This window comes from Hyla sarda, unplaced genomic scaffold (genome assembly GCF_029499605.1).
Source record: "Hyla sarda isolate aHylSar1 unplaced genomic scaffold, aHylSar1.hap1 scaffold_1855, whole genome shotgun sequence".
Classification (NCBI taxonomy): domain Eukaryota; kingdom Metazoa; phylum Chordata; class Amphibia; order Anura; family Hylidae; genus Hyla; species Hyla sarda.
Window position 1 is genome coordinate 14,141 of NW_026608505.1, and position 26,150 is coordinate 40,290.

The 26,150-nt window shown below is 45.0% G+C and overlaps 9 non-coding genes across 9 annotated transcripts; all 9 read left to right on the top strand.

The window, feature by feature from the left end:
* The first annotated feature begins 1,817 nt into the window (after positions 1-1,817).
* LOC130314991 (U2 spliceosomal RNA) lies at positions 1,818-2,008 on the top strand. Its single transcript, XR_008862589.1, has one exon. It is a non-coding gene; the product is annotated as a U2 spliceosomal RNA (small nuclear RNA).
* A 2,086-nt stretch (positions 2,009-4,094) lies between these two features.
* LOC130314992 (U2 spliceosomal RNA) lies at positions 4,095-4,285 on the top strand. The gene has a single exon (XR_008862590.1). It is a non-coding gene; the product is annotated as a U2 spliceosomal RNA (small nuclear RNA).
* Positions 4,286-6,375: 2,090 nt separating this feature from the next.
* Positions 6,376-6,566, top strand: LOC130314993 (U2 spliceosomal RNA). The gene has a single exon (XR_008862591.1). It is a non-coding gene; the product is annotated as a U2 spliceosomal RNA (small nuclear RNA).
* Positions 6,567-8,647: 2,081 nt separating this feature from the next.
* On the top strand, positions 8,648-8,838 carry LOC130314994 (U2 spliceosomal RNA). The gene has a single exon (XR_008862592.1). It is a non-coding gene; the product is annotated as a U2 spliceosomal RNA (small nuclear RNA).
* Positions 8,839-10,915: 2,077 nt separating this feature from the next.
* LOC130314995 (U2 spliceosomal RNA) lies at positions 10,916-11,106 on the top strand. Its single transcript, XR_008862593.1, has one exon. It is a non-coding gene; the product is annotated as a U2 spliceosomal RNA (small nuclear RNA).
* A 2,078-nt stretch (positions 11,107-13,184) lies between these two features.
* Positions 13,185-13,375, top strand: LOC130314997 (U2 spliceosomal RNA). The gene has a single exon (XR_008862594.1). It is a non-coding gene; the product is annotated as a U2 spliceosomal RNA (small nuclear RNA).
* A 4,941-nt stretch (positions 13,376-18,316) lies between these two features.
* Positions 18,317-18,507, top strand: LOC130314999 (U2 spliceosomal RNA). Its single transcript, XR_008862596.1, has one exon. It is a non-coding gene; the product is annotated as a U2 spliceosomal RNA (small nuclear RNA).
* Positions 18,508-21,033: 2,526 nt separating this feature from the next.
* On the top strand, positions 21,034-21,224 carry LOC130315000 (U2 spliceosomal RNA). The gene has a single exon (XR_008862597.1). It is a non-coding gene; the product is annotated as a U2 spliceosomal RNA (small nuclear RNA).
* A 2,064-nt stretch (positions 21,225-23,288) lies between these two features.
* LOC130315001 (U2 spliceosomal RNA) lies at positions 23,289-23,479 on the top strand. Its single transcript, XR_008862598.1, has one exon. It is a non-coding gene; the product is annotated as a U2 spliceosomal RNA (small nuclear RNA).
* Positions 23,480-26,150: the final 2,671 nt, after the last annotated feature.

The following is a 26,150-nucleotide window of genomic DNA, read 5'->3' on the forward strand; positions in this document are numbered from 1 at the left end:
CCTTGATAGCGGGTGGGTGCTGAATGTTCCTAATTGACAAAATAAGATTAATGCTTATGAAGAAATATAAAATCTCATCCCTTCCCCAATATCGCGCCACACCCCTACCCCTTAATTCCCTGGTTGAACTTGATGGACATATGTCTTTTTTCGACCGTACTAACTATGTAACTATGTAACATAACATGGGGGGGGGGGGGTCTCCTGGCTGTTCACACAGGTGTGTCATTGCTGTACATTGACCATGCATTGCTTCTGTGGTATTGCAAAGGCAAAGACAAATGCTTCCAGCCATCCATTGCACTAATGGATTGGTCATCAGCTGGCTGTCTATGTCCCGCATCAATATAGACCAAAGTACAGAGGGTTAGGCTATGCTATTGTGCACCTACCTGATGCATCAGAAGGTGCGAGGCCCTTGCTAAATTCTGTGCACAGACTTTGAGATCTATACTTTAGACTGTATCTAAACCTGCTCCAACATGGACTGACATTCTGGCCTACTTTCAGCCGATGCGACTTGTCTGTCGCTGAACAGTCGCTTTTTATGTATTCAGCACCTATGTATAATGTTGTACAAATGCTCTAGAAGCTAAAGTCGCAGAAATGTCACACATATTTGGCCTGCAACTTTCTGTGCGACAAATTCAGACAGGAAAAATCAGTATAAATCCTTAGAAAATTATCCCCCAGTGTCTCCATCTGCTGGCGGTATTGAATAAGCATTGCTGCACTGATGGGGTATGCATTAGACGAAAAAAAAGAAGAAAAAGAAGAATAATACGCCCAGAAAAGAGGCGAAAAGGAGAAAAACGTAAAAAAACGTGAAAAAAAAGTAAGAGGAAGAGAAGGGAAAAAAAGGTGGAAATGGGTTTAAAAGTGATTTCGGCGGAGAATATATATATATATATATATATATATATATATATATATATATATATATACGCGCACACACACACATATATATAAACGTATTCTCCGTTGAGATATTGCAGCCGCTGCTGTGTCCAGGCCCAGGAGCCTTAGCACTGTGCTGTGATGTCACTCAATACCACTGACATCACTAGGTGTAAACAACATCTCTCCTTTGCTGTGTATGTGACTATGGAGCTGTTTGGTGATGTCGTCTATTATGGCCTTCATAGAAGCAACAGGAGATTGTTGAATCCATCTAGAACCCTCAGAACTACAGTGCTATGATGTCACTCACTTCCACAGGCCTTGCAGAGTGTAAACAACAACAACCCAGCTTTGTTGTGTATGTAACCATAGGGATTTGTGATGTCACCTAGAACCTTCACAGCAGCGACAGCTTTATGAGGAGCATCAGCACTGCTCTGCCTGAGCAGAACCATCACCGCCATAGGTTGTCAAATAACCCGGGTTTAACCCACACAGGTAAGTCCAATGGGGTGCAGGCATGTCCTCTATGCTTACAGCTTCCCGTGGGTGTTGGTTTGATACCGTTTGGGGACAGCCAAGGAGGCATCTGCAGGCAACAAAGGTAGGTGTGTGCTTGTGTGTGTGTTTCCTATGCAGATCCTAAGCCCAGTGTCACATGCAAGTAGGAGGAGTAAGAAGGGTTCCTGGCAAATCCGGGTTATGGATTGCATTTAAAAAGGCCCCGTGGGAGTGCAATGGGCCCCTGTCTTGCTGCTTAGCAATAATGGTATGGGTTTAGGTTCTGCTGTGTGTACTGGTGGTTGACTGCCCCCCAGCCCAGAGTGTGCATGGAAAATTGTCTGGCAGCCTCCCTGACAGCAAGCAGTGATAGTGCCCATGAAGGGCACCTTGTTGGGCCCGCCCCTTTCACGGTTATCGCTTCTCGGCCTTTTGGCTAAGATCAAGTGTAGTATCTGTTCTTATCAGTTTAATATCTGATACGTCCCCTATCTGGGGACCATATATTAAATGGATTTTTGAGAACGGGGGCCGATTTCGAAGCTTGCTTCCGTCGCCCTATGCATTGACCCGATATGGCAGTATCTTCGGGTACAGTGCACCACCCCCTTACAGGGTTAAAAAGAAAGATTCCTACTTTCATTGCTACCTGCTTGCTGGCTAGCCAGCTAGCCAGCCCTGTGGGCCTTGCTGCTGCTGCAGCCAAAAAACAAAAGGTGGTGCTGCTGCTGCTTCTGCTGCTTCTGCTTCTGCTTGTGTCTGGCCGCTGTTGGAGCGTCCAGGCACAGGACTTCTGCTGCTGCTGACTAAATGGCCTCCTTAATTGGATCATTTGAGTAGCCAGCACACCTGTGCAGGTAGGGCATGACATGATAGGCAGCTGCCTTGATAGCGGGTGGGTGCTGAATGTTCCTAATTGACAAAATAAGATTAATGCTTATGAAGAAATATAAAATCTCATCCCTTCCCCAATATCGCGCCACACCCCTACCCCTTAATTCCCTGGTTGAACTTGATGGACATATGTCTTTTTTCGACCGTACTAACTATGTAACTATGTAACATAACATGGGGGGGGGGGTCTCCTGGCTGTTCACACAGGTGTGTCATTGCTGTACATTGACCATGCATTGCTTCTGTGGTATTGCAAAGGCAAAGACAAATGCTTCCAGCCATCCATTGCACTAATGGATTGGTCATCAGCTGGCTGTCTATGTCCCGCATCAATATAGACCAAAGTACAGAGGGTTAGGCTATGCTATTGTGCACCTACCTGATGCATCAGAAGGTGCGAGGCCCTTGCTAAATTCTGTGCACAGACTTTGAGATCTATACTTTAGACTGTATCTAAACCTGCTCCAACATGGACTGACATTCTGGCCTACTTTCAGCCGATGCGACTTGTCTGTCGCTGAACAGTCGCTTTTTATGTATTCAGCACCTATGTATAATGTTGTAAAAATGCTCTAGAAGCTAAAGTCGCAGAAATGTCACACATATTTGGCCTGCAACTTTCTGTGCGACAAATTCAGACAGGAAAAATCAGTATAAATCCTTAGAAAATTATCCCCCAGTGTCTCCATCTGCTGGCGGTATTGAATAAGCATTGCTGCACTGATGGGGTATGCATTAGACGAAAAAAAAGAAGAAAAAGAAGAATAATACGCCCAGAAAAGAGGCGAAAAGGAGAAAAACGTAAAAAAACGTGAAAAAAAAGTAAGAGGAAGAGAAGGGAAAAAAAGGTGGAAATGGGTTTAAAAGTGATTTCGGCGGAGAAATATATATATATATATATATATATATATATATATATATATATACGCGCACACACACACATATATATAAACGTATTCTCCGTTGAGATATTGCAGCCGCTGCTGTGTCCAGGCCCAGGAGCCTTAGCACTGTGCTGTGATGTCACTCAATACCACTGACATCACTAGGTGTAAACAACATCTCTCCTTTGCTGTGTATGTGACTATGGAGCTGTTTGGTGATGTCGTCTATTATGGCCTTCATAGAAGCAACAGGAGATTGTTGAATCCATCTAGAACCCTCAGAACTACAGTGCTATGATGTCACTCACTTCCACAGGCCTTGCAGAGTGTAAACAACAACAACCCAGCTTTGTTGTGTATGTAACCATAGGGATTTGTGATGTCACCTAGAACCTTCACAGCAGCGACAGCTTTATGAGGAGCATCAGCACTGCTCTGCCTGAGCAGAACCATCACCGCCATAGGTTGTCAAATAACCCGGGTTTAACCCACACAGGTAAGTCCAATGGGGTGCAGGCATGTCCTCTATGCTTACAGCTTCCCGTGGGTGTTGGTTTGATACCGTTTGGGGACAGCCAAGGAGGCATCTGCAGGCAACAAAGGTAGGTGTGTGCTTGTGTGTGTGTTTCCTATGCAGATCCTAAGCCCAGTGTCACATGCAAGTAGGAGGAGTAAGAAGGGTTCCTGGCAAATCCGGGTTATGGATTGCATTTAAAAAGGCCCCGTGGGAGTGCAATGGGCCCCTGTCTTGCTGCTTAGCAATAATGGTATGGGTTTAGGTTCTGCTGTGTGTACTGGTGGTTGACTGCCCCCCAGCCCAGAGTGTGCATGGAAAATTGTCTGGCAGCCTCCCTGACAGCAAGCAGTGATAGTGCCCATGAAGGGCACCTTGTTGGGCCCGCCCCTTTCACGGTTATCGCTTCTCGGCCTTTTGGCTAAGATCAAGTGTAGTATCTGTTCTTATCAGTTTAATATCTGATACGTCCCCTATCTGGGGACCATATATTAAATGGATTTTTGAGAACGGGGGCCGATTTCGAAGCTTGCTTCCGTCGCCCTATGCATTGACCCGATATGGCAGTATCTTCGGGTACAGTGCACCACCCTCTTACAGGGTTAAAAAGAAAGATTCCTACTTTCATTGCTACCTGCTTGCTGGCTAGCCAGCTAGCCAGCCCTGTGGGCCTTGCTGCTGCTGCAGCCAAAAAACAAAAGGTGGTGCTTCTGCTGCTTCTGCTTCTGCTTGTGTCTGGCCGCTGTTGGAGCGTCCAGGCACAGGACTTCTGCTGCTGCTGACTAAATGGCCTCCTTAATTGGATCATTTGAGTAGCCAGCACACCTGTGCAGGTAGGGCATGACATGATAGGCAGCTGCCTTGATAGCGGGTGGGTGCTGAATGTTCCTAATTGACAAAATAAGATTAATGCTTATGAAGAAATATAAAATCTCATCCCTTCCCCAATATCGCGCCACACCCCTACCCCTTAATTCCCTGGTTGAACTTGATGGACATATGTCTTTTTTCGACCGTACTAACTATGTAACTATGTAACATAACATGGGGGGGGGGGGGGGGTCTCCTGGCTGTTCACACAGGTGTGTCATTGCTGTACATTGACCATGCATTGCTTCTGTGGTATTGCAAAGGCAAAGACAAATGCTTCCAGCCATCCATTGCACTAATGGATTGGTCATCAGCTGGCTGTCTATGTCCCGCATCAATATAGACCAAAGTACAGAGGGTTAGGCTATGCTATTGTGCACCTACCTGATGCATCAGAAGGTGCGAGGCCCTTGCTAAATTCTGTGCACAGACTTTGAGATCTATACTTTAGACTGTATCTAAACCTGCTCCAACATGGACTGACATTCTGGCCTACTTTCAGCCGATGCGACTTGTCTGTCGCTGAACAGTCGCTTTTTATGTATTCAGCACCTATGTATAATGTTGTAAAAATGCTCTAGAAGCTAAAGTCGCAGAAATGTCACACATATTTGGCCTGCAACTTTCTGTGCGACAAATTCAGACAGGAAAAATCAGTATAAATCCTTAGAAAATTATCCCCCAGTGTCTCCATCTGCTGGCGGTATTGAATAAGCATTGCTGCACTGATGGGGTATGCATTAGATGAAAAAAAAGAAGAAAAAGAAGAATAATACGCCCAGAAAAGAGGCGAAAAGGAGAAAAACGTAAAAAAACGTGAAAAAAAAGTAAGAGGAAGAGAAGGGAAAAAAAGGTGGAAATGGGTTTAAAAGTGATTTCGGCGGAGAAATATATATATATATATATATATATATATATATATATATATATATATATATACGCGCACACACACACATATATATAAACGTATTCTCCGTTGAGATATTGCAGCCGCTGCTGTGTCCAGGCCCAGGAGCCTTAGCACTGTGCTGTGATGTCACTCAATACCACTGACATCACTAGGTGTAAACAACATCTCTCCTTTGCTGTGTATGTGACTATGGAGCTGTTTGGTGATGTCGTCTATTATGGCCTTCATAGAAGCAACAGGAGATTGTTGCATCCATCTAGAACCCTCAGAACTACAGTGCTATGATGTCACTCACTTCCACAGGCCTTGCAGAGTGTAAACAACAACAACCCAGCTTTGTTGTGTATGTAACCATAGGGATTTGTGATGTCACCTAGAACCTTCACAGCAGCGACAGCTTTATGAGGAGCATCAGCACTGCTCTGCCTGAGCAGAACCATCACCGCCATAGGTTGTCAAATAACCCGGGTTTAACCCACACAGGTAAGTCCAATGGGGTGCAGGCATGTCCTCTATGCTTACAGCTTCCCGTGGGTGTTGGTTTGATACCGTTTGGGGACAGCCAAGGAGGCATCTGCAGGCAACAAAGGTAGGTGTGTGCTTGTGTGTGTGTTTCCTATGCAGATCCTAAGCCCAGTGTCACATGCAAGTAGGAGGAGTAAGAAGGGTTCCTGGCAAATCCGGGTTATGGATTGCATTTAAAAAGGCCCCGTGGGAGTGCAATGGGCCCCTGTCTTGCTGCTTAGCAATAATGGTATGGGTTTAGGTTCTGCTGTGTGTACTGGTGGTTGACTGCCCCCCAGCCCAGAGTGTGCATGGAAAATTGTCTGGCAGCCTCCCTGACAGCAAGCAGTGATAGTGCCCATGAAGGGCACCTTGTTGGGCCCGCCCCTTTCACGGTTATCGCTTCTCGGCCTTTTGGCTAAGATCAAGTGTAGTATCTGTTCTTATCAGTTTAATATCTGATACGTCCCCTATCTGGGGACCATATATTAAATGGATTTTTGAGAACGGGGGCCGATTTCGAAGCTTGCTTCCGTCGCCCTATGCATTGACCCGATATGGCAGTATCTTCGGGTACAGTGCACCACCCCCTTACAGGGTTAAAAAGAAAGATTCCTACTTTCATTGCTACCTGCTTGCTGGCTAGCCAGCTAGCCAGCCCTGTGGGCCTTGCTGCTGCTGCTGCAGCCAAAAAACAAAAGGTGGTGCTTCTGCTGCTTCTGCTTCTGCTTGTGTCTGGCCGCTGTTGGAGCGTCCAGGCACAGGACTTCTGCTGCTGCTGACTAAATGGCCTCCTTAATTGGATCATTTGAGTAGCCAGCACACCTGTGCAGGTAGGGCATGACATGATAGGCAGCTGCCTTGATAGCGGGTGGGTGCTGAATGTTCCTAATTGACAAAATAAGATTAATGCTTATGAAGAAATATAAAATCTCATCCCTTCCCCAATATCGCGCCACACCCCTACCCCTTAATTCCCTGGTTGAACTTGATGGACATATGTCTTTTTTCGACCGTACTAACTATGTAACTATGTAACATAACATGGGGGGGGGGTCTCCTGGCTGTTCACACAGGTGTGTCATTGCTGTACATTGACCATGCATTGCTTCTGTGGTATTGCAAAGGCAAAGACAAATGCTTCCAGCCATCCATTGCACTAATGGATTGGTCATCAGCTGGCTGTCTATGTCCCGCATCAATATAGACCAAAGTACAGAGGGTTAGGCTATGCTATTGTGCACCTACCTGATGCATCAGAAGGTGCGAGGCCCTTGCTAAATTCTGTGCACAGACTTTGAGATCTATACTTTAGACTGTATCTAAACCTGCTCCAACATGGACTGACATTCTGGCCTACTTTCAGCCGATGCGACTTGTCTGTCGCTGAACAGTCGCTTTTTATGTATTCAGCACCTATGTATAATGTTGTAAAAATGCTCTAGAAGCTAAAGTCGCAGAAATGTCACACATATTTGGCCTGCAACTTTCTGTGCGACAAATTCAGACAGGAAAAATCAGTATAAATCCTTAGAAAATTATCCCCCAGTGTCTCCATCTGCTGGCGGTATTGAATAAGCATTGCTGCACTGATGGGGTATGCATTAGACGAAAAAAAAGAAGAAAAAGAAGAATAATACGCCCAGAAAAGAGGCGAAAAGGAGAAAAACGTAAAAAAACGTGAAAAAAAAGTAAGAGGAAGAGAAGGGAAAAAAAGGTGGAAATGGGTTTAAAAGTGATTTCGGCGGAGAAATATATATATATATATATATATATATATATATATATATATATATACGCGCACACACACACATATATATAAACGTATTCTCCGTTGAGATATTGCAGCCGCTGCTGTGTCCAGGCCCAGGAGCCTTAGCACTGTGCTGTGATGTCACTCAATACCACTGACATCACTAGGTGTAAACAACATCTCTCCTTTGCTGTGTATGTGACTATGGAGCTGTTTGGTGATGTCGTCTATTATGGCCTTCATAGAAGCAACAGGAGATTGTTGCATCCATCTAGAACCCTCAGAACTACAGTGCTATGATGTCACTCACTTCCACAGGCCTTGCAGAGTGTAAACAACAACAACCCAGCTTTGTTGTGTATGTAACCATAGGGATTTGTGATGTCACCTAGAACCTTCACAGCAGCGACAGCTTTATGAGGAGCATCAGCACTGCTCTGCCTGAGCAGAACCATCACCGCCATAGGTTGTCAAATAACCCGGGTTTAACCCACACAGGTAAGTCCAATGGGGTGCAGGCATGTCCTCTATGCTTACAGCTTCCCGTGGGTGTTGGTTTGATACCGTTTGGGGACAGCCAAGGAGGCATCTGCAGGCAACAAAGGTAGGTGTGTGCTTGTGTGTGTGTTTCCTATGCAGATCCTAAGCCCAGTGTCACATGCAAGTAGGAGGAGTAAGAAGGGTTCCTGGCAAATCCGGGTTATGGATTGCATTTAAAAAGGCCCCGTGGGAGTGCAATGGGCCCCTGTCTTGCTGCTTAGCAATAATGGTATGGGTTTAGGTTCTGCTGTGTGTACTGGTGGTTGACTGCCCCCCAGCCCAGAGTGTGCATGGAAAATTGTCTGGCAGCCTCCCTGACAGCAAGCAGTGATAGTGCCCATGAAGGGCACCTTGTTGGGCCCGCCCCTTTCACGGTTATCGCTTCTCGGCCTTTTGGCTAAGATCAAGTGTAGTATCTGTTCTTATCAGTTTAATATCTGATACGTCCCCTATCTGGGGACCATATATTAAATGGATTTTTGAGAACGGGGGCCGATTTCGAAGCTTGCTTCCGTCGCCCTATGCATTGACCCGATATGGCAGTATCTTCGGGTACAGTGCACCACCCCCTTACAGGGTTAAAAAGAAAGATTCCTACTTTCATTGCTACCTGCTTGCTGGCTAGCCAGCTAGCCAGCCCTGTGGGCCTTGCTGCTGCTGCAGCCAAAAAACAAAAGGTGGTGCTGCTGCTGCTTCTGCTGCTTCTTCTGCTTCTGCTTCTGCTTGTGTCTGGCCGCTGTTGGAGCGTCCAGGCACAGGACTTCTGCTGCTGCTGACTAAATGGCCTCCTTAATTGGATCATTTGAGTAGCCAGCACACCTGTGCAGGTAGGGCATGACATGATAGGCAGCTGCCTTGATAGCGGGTGGGTGCTGAATGTTCCTAATTGACAAAATAAGATTAATGCTTATGAAGAAATATAAAATCTCATCCCTTCCCCAATATCGCGCCACACCCCTACCCCTTAATTCCCTGGTTGAACTTGATGGACATATGTCTTTTTTCGACCGTACTAACTATGTAACTATGTAACATAACATGGGGGGGGGGGGGGGTCTCCTGGCTGTTCACACAGGTGTGTCATTGCTGTACATTGACCATGCATTGCTTCTGTGGTATTGCAAAGGCAAAGACAAATGCTTCCAGCCATCCATTGCACTAATGGATTGGTCATCAGCTGGCTGTCTATGTCCCGCATCAATATAGACCAAAGTACAGAGGGTTAGGCTATGCTATTGTGCACCTACCTGATGCATCAGAAGGTGCGAGGCCCTTGCTAAATTCTGTGCACAGACTTTGAGATCTATACTTTAGACTGTATCTAAACCTGCTCCAACATGGACTGACATTCTGGCCTACTTTCAGCCGATGCGACTTGTCTGTCGCTGAACAGTCGCTTTTTATGTATTCAGCACCTATGTATAATGTTGTAAAAATGCTCTAGAAGCTAAAGTCGCAGAAATGTCACACATATTTGGCCTGCAACTTTCTGTGCGACAAATTCAGACAGGAAAAATCAGTATAAATCCTTAGAAAATTATCCCCCAGTGTCTCCATCTGCTGGCGGTATTGAATAAGCATTGCTGCACTGATGGGGTATGCATTAGACGAAAAAAAAGAAGAAAAAGAAGAATAATACGCCCAGAAAAGAGGCGAAAAGGAGAAAAACGTAAAAAAACGTGAAAAAAAAGTAAGAGGAAGAGAAGGGAAAAAAAGGTGGAAATGGGTTTAAAAGTGATTTCGGCAGAGAAATATATATATATATATATATACGCGCACACACACACATATATATAAACGTATTCTCCGTTGAGATATTGCAGCCGCTGCTGTGTCCAGGCCCAGGAGCCTTAGCACTGTGCTGTGATGTCACTCAATACCACTGACATCACTAGGTGTAAACAACATCTCTCCTTTGCTGTGTATGTGACTATGGAGCTGTTTGGTGATGTCGTCTATTATGGCCTTCATAGAAGCAACAGGAGATTGTTGCATCCATCTAGAACCCTCAGAACTACAGTGCTATGATGTCACTCACTTCCACAGGCCTTGCAGAGTGTAAACAACAACAACCCAGCTTTGTTGTGTATGTAACCATAGGGATTTGTGATGTCACCTAGAACCTTCACAGCAGCGACAGCTTTATGAGGAGCATCAGCACTGCTCTGCCTGAGCAGAACCATCACCGCCATAGGTTGTCAAATAACCCGGGTTTAACCCACACAGGTAAGTCCAATGGGGTGCAGGCATGTCCTCTATGCTTACAGCTTCCCGTGGGTGTTGGTTTGATACCGTTTGGGGACAGCCAAGGAGGCATCTGCAGGCAACAAAGGTAGGTGTGTGCTTGTGTGTGTGTTTCCTATGCAGATCCTAAGCCCAGTGTCACATGCAAGTAGGAGGAGTAAGAAGGGTTCCTGGCAAATCCGGGTTATGGATTGCATTTAAAAAGGCCCCGTGGGAGTGCAATGGGCCCCTGTCTTGCTGCTTAGCAATAATGGTATGGGTTTAGGTTCTGCTGTGTGTACTGGTGGTTGACTGCCCCCCAGCCCAGAGTGTGCATGGAAAATTGTCTGGCAGCCTCCCTGACAGCAAGCAGTGATAGTGCCCATGAAGGGCACCTTGTTGGGCCCGCCCCTTTCACGGTTATCGCTTCTCGGCCTTTTGGCTAAGATCAAGTGTAGTATCTGTTCTTATCAGTTTAATATCTGATACGTCCCCTATCTGGGGACCATATATTAAATGGATTTTTGAGAACGGGGGCCGATTTCGAAGCTTGCTTCCGTCGCCCTATGCATTGACCCGATATGGCAGTATCTTCGGGTACAGTGCACCACCCCCTTACAGGGTTAAAAAGAAAGATTCCTACTTTCATTGCTACCTGCTTGCTGGCTAGCCAGCTAGCCAGCCCTGTGGGCCTTGCTGCTGCTGCAGCCAAAAAACAAAAGGTGGTGCTGCTGCTGCTTCTGCTGCTTCTTCTGCTTCTGCTTCTGCTTGTGTCTGGCCGCTGTTGGAGCGTCCAGGCACAGGACTTCTGCTGCTGCTGACTAAATGGCCTCCTTAATTGGATCATTTGAGTAGCCAGCACACCTGTGCAGGTAGGGCATGACATGATAGGCAGCTGCCTTGATAGCGGGTGGGTGCTGAATGTTCCTAATTGACAAAATAAGATTAATGCTTATGAAGAAATATAAAATCTCATCCCTTCCCCAATATCGCGCCACACCCCTACCCCTTAATTCCCTGGTTGAACTTGATGGACATATGTCTTTTTTCGACCGTACTAACTATGTAACTATGTAACATAACATGGGGGGGGGGGGGGGGTCTCCTGGCTGTTCACACAGGTGTGTCATTGCTGTACATTGACCATGCATTGCTTCTGTGGTATTGCAAAGGCAAAGACAAATGCTTCCAGCCATCCATTGCACTAATGGATTGGTCATCAGCTGGCTGTCTATGTCCCGCATCAATATAGACCAAAGTACAGAGGGTTAGGCTATGCTATTGTGCACCTACCTGATGCATCAGAAGGTGCGAGGCCCTTGCTAAATTCTGTGCACAGACTTTGAGATCTATACTTTAGACTGTATCTAAACCTGCTCCAACATGGACTGACATTCTGGCCTACTTTCAGCCGATGCGACTTGTCTGTCGCTGAACAGTCGCTTTTTATGTATTCAGCACCTATGTATAATGTTGTAAAAATGCTCTAGAAGCTAAAGTCGCAGAAATGTCACACATATTTGGCCTGCAACTTTCTGTGCGACAAATTCAGACAGGAAAAATCAGTATAAATCCTTAGAAAATTATCCCCCAGTGTCTCCATCTGCTGGCGGTATTGAATAAGCATTGCTGCACTGATGGGGTATGCATTAGACGAAAAAAAAGAAGAAAAAGAAGAATAATACGCCCAGAAAAGAGGCGAAAAGGAGAAAAACGTAAAAAAACGTGAAAAAAAAGTAAGAGGAAGAGAAGGGAAAAAAAGGTGGAAATGGGTTTAAAAGTGATTTCGGCAGAGAAATATATATATATATATATATACGCGCACACACACACATATATATAAACGTATTCTCCGTTGAGATATTGCAGCCGCTGCTGTGTCCAGGCCCAGGAGCCTTAGCACTGTGCTGTGATGTCACTCAATACCACTGACATCACTAGGTGTAAACAACATCTCTCCTTTGCTGTGTATGTGACTATGGAGCTGTTTGGTGATGTCGTCTATTATGGCCTTCATAGAAGCAACAGGAGATTGTTGCATCCATCTAGAACCCTCAGAACTACAGTGCTATGATGTCACTCACTTCCACAGGCCTTGCAGAGTGTAAACAACAACAACCCAGCTTTGTTGTGTATGTAACCATAGGGATTTGTGATGTCACCTAGAACCTTCACAGCAGCGACAGCTTTATGAGGAGCATCAGCACTGCTCTGCCTGAGCAGAACCATCACCGCCATAGGTTGTCAAATAACCCGGGTTTAACCCACACAGGTAAGTCCAATGGGGTGCAGGCATGTCCTCTATGCTTACAGCTTCCCGTGGGTGTTGGTTTGATACCGTTTGGGGACAGCCAAGGAGGCATCTGCAGGCAACAAAGGTAGGTGTGTGCTTGTGTGTGTGTTTCCTATGCAGATCCTAAGCCCAGTGTCACATGCAAGTAGGAGGAGTAAGAAGGGTTCCTGGCAAATCCGGGTTATGGATTGCATTTAAAAAGGCCCCGTGGGAGTGCAATGGGCCCCTGTCTTGCTGCTTAGCAATAATGGTATGGGTTTAGGTTCTGCTGTGTGTACTGGTGGTTGACTGCCCCCCAGCCCAGAGTGTGCATGGAAAATTGTCTGGCAGCCTCCCTGACAGCAAGCAGTGATAGTGCCCATGAAGGGCACCTTGTTGGGCCCGCCCCTTTCACGGTTATCGCTTCTCGGCCTTTTGGCTAAGATCAAGTGTAGTATCTGTTCTTATCAGTTTAATATCTGATACGTCCCCTATCTGGGGACCATATATTAAATGGATTTTTGAGAACGGGGGCCGATTTCGAAGCTTGCTTCCGTCGCCCTATGCATTGACCCGATATGGCAGTATCTTCGGGTACAGTGCACCACCCCCTTACAGGGTTAAAAAGAAAGATTCCTACTTTCATTGCTACCTGCTTGCTGGCTAGCCAGCTAGCCAGCCCTGTGGGCCTTGCTGCTGCTGCAGCCAAAAAACAAAAGGTGGTGCTGCTGCTGCTTCTGCTGCTTCTGCTTCTGCTTGTGTCTGGCCGCTGTTGGAGCGTCCAGGCACAGGACTTCTGCTGCTGCTGACTAAATGGCCTCCTTAATTGGATCATTTGAGTAGCCAGCACACCTGTGCAGGTAGGGCATGACATGATAGGCAGCTGCCTTGATAGCGGGTGGGTGCTGAATGTTCCTAATTGACAAAATAAGATTAATGCTTATGAAGAAATATAAAATCTCATCCCTTCCCCAATATCGCGCCACACCCCTACCCCTTAATTCCCTGGTTGAACTTGATGGACATATGTCTTTTTTCGACCGTACTAACTATGTAACTATGTAACATAACATGGGGGGGGGGGGGGGGGTCTCCTGGCTGTTCACACAGGTGTGTCATTGCTGTACATTGACCATGCATTGCTTCTGTGGTATTGCAAAGGCAAAGACAAATGCTTCCAGCCATCCATTGCACTAATGGATTGGTCATCAGCTGGCTGTCTATGTCCCGCATCAATATAGACCAAAGTACAGAGGGTTAGGCTATGCTATTGTGCACCTACCTGATGCATCAGAAGGTGCGAGGCCCTTGCTAAATTCTGTGCACAGACTTTGAGATCTATACTTTAGACTGTATCTAAACCTGCTCCAACATGGACTGACATTCTGGCCTACTTTCAGCCGATGCGACTTGTCTGTCGCTGAACAGTCGCTTTTTATGTATTCAGCACCTATGTATAATGTTGTAAAAATGCTCTAGAAGCTAAAGTCGCAGAAATGTCACACATATTTGGCCTGCAACTTTCTGTGCGACAAATTCAGACAGGAAAAATCAGTATAAATCCTTAGAAAATTATCCCCCAGTGTCTGGCATCTCTTCTTTGAATGAAAGATTGTGTTCATGGATTGACACCTTACTTCAACCCCTTGTTGTCACCATGCCTGGTTTTTTGAGGGACACTAAACATGTACTGGCCGCTTTTAGTCAAATTGAATGGGGATCTAATTTTTCATGGGTCACGGCAGATGTCTCTGCATTATATTCAGTTATTCCCCATGACAAAGCAGTCACTGCATTAACATGGTTTCTGTCTACATACTCACAATACCCCAGTCACCTCCAGGAATACATTGTCATATGTGTCGAATTTTTACTTTCTCATAATTATTTCATGTTTGACGATGTATACTACCTGCAGGTCACCGGAGCTGCTATGGGGGCGAAATTCTCCCCTTCTCTCGCCAACATATATATGTGTTGGTGGGAGAAGGGGATTCTTTTCGCCCCCAACAATCCTTTTTTTAATTGCATTCGGTGGTATGGCCGCTACATTGATGACCTCCTGTTTATCTGGGGGTCCGATGTGGCGGCAGATGACACCTTCACTCAATTCTTGAATGACAATCAGATAGGACTTAAATTTACAGTCTCCTTTAGTACAAGCACCATTTCCTTTTTGGATCTTTACCTGAAGGGCGATCATGTCTCTAAATCCATTGTTACCACCACATTTCGTAAAGAATCAGCATCTAACACGATTTTGCATTCCTCATCTTGCCATCCCCCCCACGTGATCCGCAATCTTCCCGTGGGGGAGATGATAAGAGCTAGAAGAAATTGCTCTTCATTGGAGCTCTTTCACAGGGAGGCGGACATTATTGAGGCACGTCTTAGATGCAGAGGTTATCCAAAATGGAGCATAGAGAGAGCGAGGCAAATTGCACTAAACAAAAATCGTTCCCAATTAATTTCCTCTGCCCCTATAGTACATAACAATCCAGAGTCTAGTAGCACAGTTATACCGGAAAATTCACCACAGCAATTACAAAAAAGCAAAAAGCCAGTCATGTTTGTCACCCAATACAGCAGTGATTATAATACCATCTGTCGCCTAGTCCACAAATATATACCTATTATTACAGGTGATCCATTATACAGTTCCATTATGGACTCAGGCTACAGATGTGTCTCTAGAAAAGCTCCCACCTTGGGACAAAAATTATCCCCGAGTCTTTTCACAAGCACCAGGCCCACTGCACAAACATGGCTTACCACCAAGGGCTCATACAAATGTGGACATAAAATATGCATTTGTTGTAAATTCATGCACAGTGTTGTAGAATTTAGTTCTTATTCCACTGGAAAAAAATATAAAATACAACAATATATAAATTGCAATACTATGCATGTCATTTACATGTTCTCCTGTACTATCTGCAAACTCCAATATGTTGGATGCACCTCCAATTCCCTCAAAACTAGGACCAGGAAGCACATCTCAGACATTGCCCATTTTAACTCCCGACACACATCAATGGTATCCCAGCACTGTGCTCGAGTACACCAGGGAGATTATTCTTCCATGATCTTATGCGGAATTGAAAAAGTTATTCCACCTAAAAGAGGGGGTGATTTCAGACAAAAATTGTTAGACCGCGAGGTCTATTGGATTATGGAATTAGACTGTAGATTTCCCAAGGGCCTTAACCGTAGACAGGATGTGATTTTACATTACTAATATTTAAATAAATTTTTCATTATGAATATGCAATTGAAACTATTTATGACATCCATGTCCACGATTACGACCCCATGTCTCTCAATGCCTCTCCTTTCTAATGGTTTTATGGTTATTGTAATTCACATCTGTATACTTTTGTATATACTACATATGCCCATACAATATATTTGGAAATTTATACCTTCTGTTATATTTGTATATTAGAGAAATTTACATACCTGTAACCAGTTTGGGCCATTTCTATATATCTATTATTATATTAATTTTTATATAGCTATATCTCAAAAAATGTTTGTTGTCAGTATTTTAAACTGTGTTTATTTCTATATGTATACACATGTCTTTGTATTTCTACTACGGGATCTGGTGGGCGTGATTACACCAGGTGTTCACCTGGGTGTTCCCCTCCACCACTTCCCATAAAAGAATGGCCATTTCTTTTGTATCTTTGTATGAATAAGGCTGGTTTTTCCGGCTGAAACGCGTTACCTTGTGTCCTGCTGTCCTATGGCTTGAATCTACAATAAATTTTGGCTTTTATTGCACGTTATCCTGCGCTGGACCATCTATTTCTTCATTGCTATCCTGGTGTTGGTTCACACGGTGCCGTGCGACAGGCGTCTGGCTGAAAGGGTGAGCTGAGTAATCCTATACTCTTCAACTATGTAACTATGTAACATAACATGGGGGGGGGGGGTCTCCTGGCTGTTCACACAGGTGTGTCATTGCTGTACATTGACCATGCATTGCTTCTGTGGTATTGCAAAGGCAAAGACAAATGCTTCCAGCCATCCATTGCACTAATGGATTGGTCATCAGCTGGCTGTCTATGTCCCGCATCAATATAGACCAAAGTACAGAGGGTTAGGCTATGCTATTGTGCACCTACCTGATGCATCAGAAGGTGCGAGGCCCTTGCTAAATTCTGTGCACAGACTTTGAGATCTATACTTTAGACTGTATCTAAACCTGCTCCAACATGGACTGACATTCTGGCCTACTTTCAGCCGATGCGACTTGTCTGTCGCTGAACAGTCGCTTTTTATGTATTCAGCACCTATGTATAATGTTGTAAAAATGCTCTAGAAGCTAAAGTCGCAGAAATGTCACACATATTTGGCCTGCAACTTTCTGTGCGACAAATTCAGACAGGAAAAATCAGTATAAATCCTTAGAAAATTATCCCCCAGTGTCTCCATCTGCTGGTGGTATTGAATAAGCATTGCTGCACTGATGGGGTATGCATTAGACGAAAAAAAAGAAGAAAAAGAAGAATAATACGCCCAGAAAAGAGGCGAAAAGGAGAAAAACGTAAAAAAATGTGAAAAAAAAGTAAGAGGAAGAGAAGGGAAAAAAGTTGGAAATGGGTTTAAAAGTGATTTCGGCGGAGAAATATATATATATATATATATATATATATATATATATATATATATACGCGCACACACACACATATATATAAACGTATTCTCCGTTGAGATATTGCAGCCGCTGCTGTGTCCAGGCCCAGGAGCCTTAGCACTGTGCTGTGATGTCACTCAATACCACTGACATCACTAGGTGTAAACAACATCTCTCCTTTGCTGTGTATGTGACTATGGAGCTGTTTGGTGATGTCGTCTATTATGGCCTTCATAGAAGCAACAGGAGATTGTTGCATCCATCTAGAACCCTCAGAACTACAGTGCTATGATGTCACTCACTTCCACAGGCCTTGCAGAGTGTAAACAACAACAACCCAGCTTTGTTGTGTATGTAACCATAGGGATTTGTGATGTCACCTAGAACCTTCACAGCAGCGACAGCTTTATGAGGAGCATCAGCACTGCTCTGCCTGAGCAGAACCATCACCGCCATAGGTTGTCAAATAACCCGGGTTTAACCCACACAGGTAAGTCCAATGGGGTGCAGGCATGTCCTCTATGCTTACAGCTTCCCGTGGGTGTTGGTTTGATACCGTTTGGGGACAGCCAAGGAGGCATCTGCAGGCAACAAAGGTAGGTGTGTGCTTGTGTGTGTGTTTCCTATGCAGATCCTAAGCCCAGTGTCACATGCAAGTAGGAGGAGTAAGAAGGGTTCCTGGCAAATCCGGGTTATGGATTGCATTTAAAAAGGCCCCGTGGGAGTGCAATGGGCCCCTGTCTTGCTGCTTAGCAATAATGGTATGGGTTTAGGTTCTGCTGTGTGTACTGGTGGTTGACTGCCCCCCAGCCCAGAGTGTGCATGGAAAATTGTCTGGCAGCCTCCCTGACAGCAAGCAGTGATAGTGCCCATGAAGGGCACCTTGTTGGGCCCGCCCCTTTCACGGTTATCGCTTCTCGGCCTTTTGGCTAAGATCAAGTGTAGTATCTGTTCTTATCAGTTTAATATCTGATACGTCCCCTATCTGGGGACCATATATTAAATGGATTTTTGAGAACGGGGGCCGATTTCGAAGCTTGCTTCCGTCGCCCTATGCATTGACCCGATATGGCAGTATCTTCGGGTACAGTGCACCACCCCCTTACAGGGTTAAAAAGAAAGATTCCTACTTTCATTGCTACCTGCTTGCTGGCTAGCCAGCTAGCCAGCCCTGTGGGCCTTGCTGCTGCTGCAGCCAAAAAACAAAAGGTGGTGCTGCTGCTGCTTCTGCTGCTTCTGCTTGTGTCTGGCCGCTGTTGGAGCGTCCAGGCACAGGACTTCTGCTGCTGCTGACTAAATGGCCTCCTTAATTGGATCATTTGAGTAGCCAGCACACCTGTGCAGGTAGGGCATGACATGATAGGCAGCTGCCTTGATAGCGGGTGGGTGCTGAATGTTCCTAATTGACAAAATAAGATTAATGCTTATGAAGAAATATAAAATCTCATCCCTTCCCCAATATCGCGCCACACCCCTACCCCTTAATTCCCTGGTTGAACTTGATGGACATATGTCTTTTTTCGACCGTACTAACTATGTAACTATGTAACATAACATGGGGGGGGGGGGGTCTCCTGGCTGTTCACACAGGTGTGTCATTGCTGTACATTGACCATGCATTGCTTCTGTGGTATTGCAAAGGCAAAGACAAATGCTTCCAGCCATCCATTGCACTAATGGATTGGTCATCAGCTGGCTGTCTATGTCCCGCATCAATATAGACCAAAGTACAGAGGGTTAGGCTATGCTATTGTGCACCTACCTGATGCATCAGAAGGTGCGAGGCCCTTGCTAAATTCTGTGCACAGACTTTGAGATCTATACTTTAGACTGTATCTAAACCTGCTCCAACATGGACTGACATTCTGGCCTACTTTCAGCCGATGCGACTTGTCTGTCGCTGAACAGTCGCTTTTTATGTATTCAGCACCTATGTATAATGTTGTAAAAATGCTCTAGAAGCTAAAGTCGCAGAAATGTCACACATATTTGGCCTGCAACTTTCTGTGCGACAAATTCAGACAGGAAAAATCAGTATAAATCCTTAGAAAATTATCCCCCAGTGTCTCCATCTGCTGGCGGTATTGAATAAGCATTGCTGCACTGATGGGGTATGCATTAGACGAAAAAAAAGAAGAAAAAGAAGAATAATACGCCCAGAAAAGAGGCGAAAAGGAGAAAAACGTAAAAAAACGTGAAAAAAAAGTAAGAGGAAGAGAAGGGAAAAAAAGGTGGAAATGGGTTTAAAAGTGATTTCGGCGGAGAAATATATATATATATATATATATATATATATATATATATACGCGCACACACACACATATATATAAACGTATTCCCCGTTGAGATATTGCAGCCGCTGCTGTGTCCAGGCCCAGGAGCCTTAGCACTGTGCTGTGATGTCACTCAATACCACTGACATCACTAGGTGTAAACAACATCTCTCCTTTGCTGTGTATGTGACTATGGAGTAGTGTTGCTCGCGAATATTCGCAATTCGAATATTATTCGCGAATATCGCATATTCGCGAATTCGCGAATTTCGCGAATATAGCGCTATATATTCGTAATTACGAATATTCGTTTTTTTTTTTTTTTTTTTTTTTCTTCACAGTACACATCACAGTGATCATCCCTCTCTGCTTCCAGCTTGTGTGGTGTAAAGAAGGCTGTAATACTACTGTGTGAGACTGGCGTGCGAAAATTCGCATATGCGAAAATTAGCATACGCTATTTTTCGCATATGCGAATTTCCACATGTGGTAATTTTCGCATGCACGTATTTTCGCATACGCGAAAATAAAACGAGGATATAACGAATATGCGAATATTCGCGAATATATGACGAATATTCGTCCATATATTCGCGAATATTCGCGAATTCGAATATGGCCTATGCCGCTCAACACTACTATGGAGCTGTTTGGTGATGTCGTCTATTATGGCCTTCATAGAAGCAACAGGAGATTGTTGCATCCATCTAGAACCCTCAGAACTACAGTGCTATGATGTCACTCACTTCCACAGGCCTTGCAGAGTGTAAACAACAACAACCCAGCTTTGTTGTGTATGTAACCATAGGGATTTGTGATGTCACCTAGAACCTTCACAGCAGCGACAGCTTTATGAGGAGCATCAGCACTGCTCTGCCTGAGCAGAACCATCACCGCCATAGGTTGTCAAATAACCCGGGTTTAACCCACACAGGTAAGTCCAATGGGGTGCAGGCATGTCCTCTATGCTTACAGCTTCCCGTGGGTGTTGGTTTGATACCGTTTGGGGACAGCCAAGGAGGCATCTGCAGGCAACAAAGGTAGGTGTGTGCTTGTGTGTGTGTTTCCTATGCAGATCCTAAGCCCAGTGTCACATGCAAGTAGGAGGAGTAAGAAGGGTTCCTGGCAAATCCGGGTTATGGATTGCATTTAAAAAGGCCCCGTGGGAGTGCAATGGGCCCCTGTCTTGCTGCTTAGCAATAATGGTATGGGTTTAGGTTCTGCTGTGTGTACTGGTGGTTGACTGCCCCCCAGCCCAGAGTGTGCATGGAAAATTGTCTGGCAGCCTCCCTGACAGCAAGCAGTGATAGTGCCCATGAAGGGCACCTTGTTGGGCCCGCCCCTTTCACGATTATCGCTTCTCGGCCTTTTGGCTAAGATCAAGTGTAGTATCTGTTCTTATCAGTTTAATATCTGATACGTCCCCTATCTGGGGACCATATATTAAATGGATTTTTGAGAACGGGGGCCGATTTCGAAGCTTGCTTCCGTCGCCCTATGCATTGACCCGATATGGCAGTATCTTCGGGTACAGTGCACCACCCCCTTACAGGGTTAAAAAGAAAGATTCCTACTTTCATTGCTACCTGCTTGCTGGCTAGCCAGCTAGCCAGCCCTGTGGGCCTTGCTGCTGCTGCAGCCAAAAAACAAAAGGTGGTGCTGCTGCTGCTTCTGCTGCTTCTGCTTCTGCTTGTGTCTGGCCGCTGTTGGAGCGTCCAGGCACAGGACTTCTGCTGCTGCTGACTAAATGGCCTCCTTAATTGGATCATTTGAGTAGCCAGCACACCTGTGCAGGTAGGGCATGACATGATAGGCAGCTGCCTTGATAGCGGGTGGGTGCTGAATGTTCCTAATTGACAAAATAAGATTAATGCTTATGAAGAAATATAAAATCTCATCCCTTCCCCAATATCGCGCCACACCCCTACCCCTTAATTCCCTGGTTGAACTTGATGGACATATGTCTTTTTTCGACCGTACTAACTATGTAACTATGTAACATAACATGGGGGGGGGGGTCTCCTGGCTGTTCACACAGGTGTGTCATTGCTGTACATTGACCATGCATTGCTTCTGTGGTATTGCAAAGGCAAAGACAAATGCTTCCAGCCATCCATTGCACTAATGGATTGGTCATCAGCTGGCTGTCTATGTCCCGCATCAATATAGACCAAAGTACAGAGGGTTAGGCTATGCTATTGTGCACCTACCTGATGCATCAGAAGGTGCGAGGCCCTTGCTAAATTCTGTGCACAGACTTTGAGATCTATACTTTAGACTGTATCTAAACCTGCTCCAACATGGACTGACATTCTGGCCTACTTTCAGCCGATGCGACTTGTCTGTCGCTGAACAGTCGCTTTTTATGTATTCAGCACCTATGTATAATGTTGTAAAAATGCTCTAGAAGCTAAAGTCGCAGAAATGTCACACATATTTGGCCTGCAACTTTCTGTGCGACAAATTCAGACAGGAAAAATCAGTATAAATCCTTAGAAAATTATCCCCCAGTGTCTCCATCTGCTGGCGGTATTGAATAAGCATTGCTGCACTGATGGGGTATGCATTAGACGAAAAAAAAGAAGAAAAAGAAGAATAATACGCCCAGAAAAGAGGCGAAAAGGAGAAAAACGTAAAAAAACGTGAAAAAAAAGTAAGAGGAAGAGAAGGGAAAAAAAGGTGGAAATGGGTTTAAAAGTGATTTCGGCAGAGAAATATATATATATATATATATACGCGCACACACACACATATATATAAACGTATTCTCCGTTGAGATATTGCAGCCGCTGCTGTGTCCAGGCCCAGGAGCCTTAGCACTGTGCTGTGATGTCACTCAATACCACTGACATCACTAGGTGTAAACAACATCTCTCCTTTGCTGTGTATGTGACTATGGAGCTGTTTGGTGATGTCGTCTATTATGGCCTTCATAGAAGCAACAGGAGATTGTTGCATCCATCTAGAACCCTCAGAACTACAGTGCTATGATGTCACTCACTTCCACAGGCCTTGCAGAGTGTAAACAACAACAACCCAGCTTTGTTGTGTATGTAACCATAGGGATTTGTGATGTCACCTAGAACCTTCACAGCAGCGACAGCTTTATGAGGAGCATCAGCACTGCTCTGCCTGAGCAGAACCATCACCGCCATAGGTTGTCAAATAACCCGGGTTTAACCCACACAGGTAAGTCCAATGGGGTGCAGGCATGTCCTCTATGCTTACAGCTTCCCGTGGGTGTTGGTTTGATACCGTTTGGGGACAGCCAAGGAGGCATCTGCAGGCAACAAAGGTAGGTGTGTGCTTGTGTGTGTGTTTCCTATGCAGATCCTAAGCCCAGTGTCACATGCAAGTAGGAGGAGTAAGAAGGGTTCCTGGCAAATCCGGGTTATGGATTGCATTTAAAAAGGCCCCGTGGGAGTGCAATGGGCCCCTGTCTTGCTGCTTAGCAATAATGGTATGGGTTTAGGTTCTGCTGTGTGTACTGGTGGTTGACTGCCCCCCAGCCCAGAGTGTGCATGGAAAATTGTCTGGCAGCCTCCCTGACAGCAAGCAGTGATAGTGCCCATGAAGGGCACCTTGTTGGGCCCGCCCCTTTCACGGTTATCGCTTCTCGGCCTTTTGGCTAAGATCAAGTGTAGTATCTGTTCTTATCAGTTTAATATCTGATACGTCCCCTATCTGGGGACCATATATTAAATGGATTTTTGAGAACGGGGGCCGATTTCGAAGCTTGCTTCCGTCGCCCTATGCATTGACCCGATATGGCAGTATCTTCGGGTACAGTGCACCACCCCCTTACAGGGTTAAAAAGAAAGATTCCTACTTTCATTGCTACCTGCTTGCTGGCTAGCCAGCTAGCCAGCCCTGTGGGCCTTGCTGCTGCTGCAGCCAAAAAACAAAAGGTGGTGCTGCTGCTGCTTCTGCTGCTTCTGCTTCTGCTTGTGTCTGGCCGCTGTTGGAGCGTCCAGGCACAGGACTTCTGCTGCTGCTGACTAAATGGCCTCCTTAATTGGATCATTTGAGTAGCCAGCACACCTGTGCAGGTAGGGCATGACATGATAGGCAGCTGCCTTGATAGCGGGTGGGTGCTGAATGTTCCTAATTGACAAAATAAGATTAATGCTTATGAAGAAATATAAAATCTCATCCCTTCCCCAATATCGCGCCACACCCCTACCCCTTAATTCCCTGGTTGAACTTGATGGACATATGTCTTTTTTCGACCGTACTAACTATGTAACTATGTAACATAACATGGGGGGGGGGGGGGGGTCTCCTGGCTGTTCACACAGGTGTGTCATTGCTGTACATTGACCATGCATTGCTTCTGTGGTATTGCAAAGGCAAAGACAAATGCTTCCAGCCATCCATTGCACTAATGGATTGGTCATCAGCTGGCTGTCTATGTCCCGCATCGATATAGACCAAAGTACAGAGGGTTAGGCTATGCTATTGTGCACCTACCTGATGCATCAGAAGGTGCGAGGCCCTTGCTAAATTCTGTGCACAGACTTTGAGATCTATACTTTAGACTGTATCTAAACCTGCTCCAACATGGACTGACATTCTGGCCTACTTTCAGCCGATGCGACTTGTCTGTCGCTGAACAGTCGCTTTTTATGTATTCAGCACCTATGTATAATGTTGTAAAAATGCTCTAGAAGCTAAAGTCGCAGAAATGTCACACATATTTGGCCTGCAACTTTCTGTGCGACAAATTCAGACAGGAAAAATCAGTATAAATCCTTAGAAAATTATCCCCCAGTGTCTGGCATCTCTTCTTTGAATGAAAGATTGTGTTCATGGATTGACACCTTACTTCAACCCCTTGTTGTCACCATGCCTGGTTTTTTGAGGGACACTAAACATGTACTGGCCGCTTTTAGTCAAATTGAATGGGGATCTAATTTTTCATGGGTCACGGCAGATGTCTCTGCATTATATTCAGTTATTCCCCATGACAAAGCAGTCACTGCATTAACATGGTTTCTGTCTACATACTCACAATACCCCAGTCACCTCCAGGAATACATTGTCATATGTGTCGAATTTTTACTTTCTCATAATTATTTCATGTTTGACGATGTATACTACCTGCAGGTCACCGGAGCTGCTATGGGGGCGAAATTCTCCCCTTCTCTCGCCAACATATATATGTGTTGGTGGGAGAAGGGGATTCTTTTCGCCCCCAACAATCCTTTTTTTAATTGCATTCGGTGGTATGGCCGCTACATTGATGACCTCCTGTTTATCTGGGGGTCCGATGTGGCGGCAGATGACACCTTCACTCAATTCTTGAATGACAATCAGATAGGACTTAAATTTACAGTCTCCTTTAGTACAAGCACCATTTCCTTTTTGGATCTTTACCTGAAGGGCGATCATGTCTCTAAATCCATTGTTACCACCACATTTCGTAAAGAATCAGCATCTAACACGATTTTGCATTCCTCATCTTGCCATCCCCCCCACGTGATCCGCAATCTTCCCGTGGGGGAGATGATAAGAGCTAGAAGAAATTGCTCTTCATTGGAGCTCTTTCACAGGGAGGCGGACATTATTGAGGCACGTCTTAGATGCAGAGGTTATCCAAAATGGAGCATAGAGAGAGCGAGGCAAATTGCACTAAACAAAAATCGTTCCCAATTAATTTCCTCTGCCCCTATAGTACATAACAATCCAGAGTCTAGTAGCACAGTTATACCGGAAAATTCACCACAGCAATTACAAAAAAGCAAAAAGCCAGTCATGTTTGTCACCCAATACAGCAGTGATTATAATACCATCTGTCGCCTAGTCCACAAATATATACCTATTATTACAGGTGATCCATTATACAGTTCCATTATGGACTCAGGCTACAGATGTGTCTCTAGAAAAGCTCCCACCTTGGGACAAAAATTATCCCCGAGTCTTTTCACAAGCACCAGGCCCACTGCACAAACATGGCTTACCACCAAGGGCTCATACAAATGTGGACATAAAATATGCATTTGTTGTAAATTCATGCACAGTGTTGTAGAATTTAGTTCTTATTCCACTGGAAAAAAATATAAAATACAACAATATATAAATTGCAATACTATGCATGTCATTTACATGTTCTCCTGTACTATCTGCAAACTCCAATATGTTGGATGCACCTCCAATTCCCTCAAAACTAGGACCAGGAAGCACATCTCAGACATTGCCCATTTTAACTCCCGACACACATCAATGGTATCCCAGCACTGTGCTCGAGTACACCAGGGAGATTATTCTTCCATGATCTTATGCGGAATTGAAAAAGTTATTCCACCTAAAAGAGGGGGTGATTTCAGACAAAAATTGTTAGACCGCGAGGTCTATTGGATTATGGAATTAGACTGTAGATTTCCCAAGGGCCTTAACCGTAGACAGGATGTGATTTTACATTACTAATATTTAAATAAATTTTTCATTATGAATATGCAATTGAAACTATT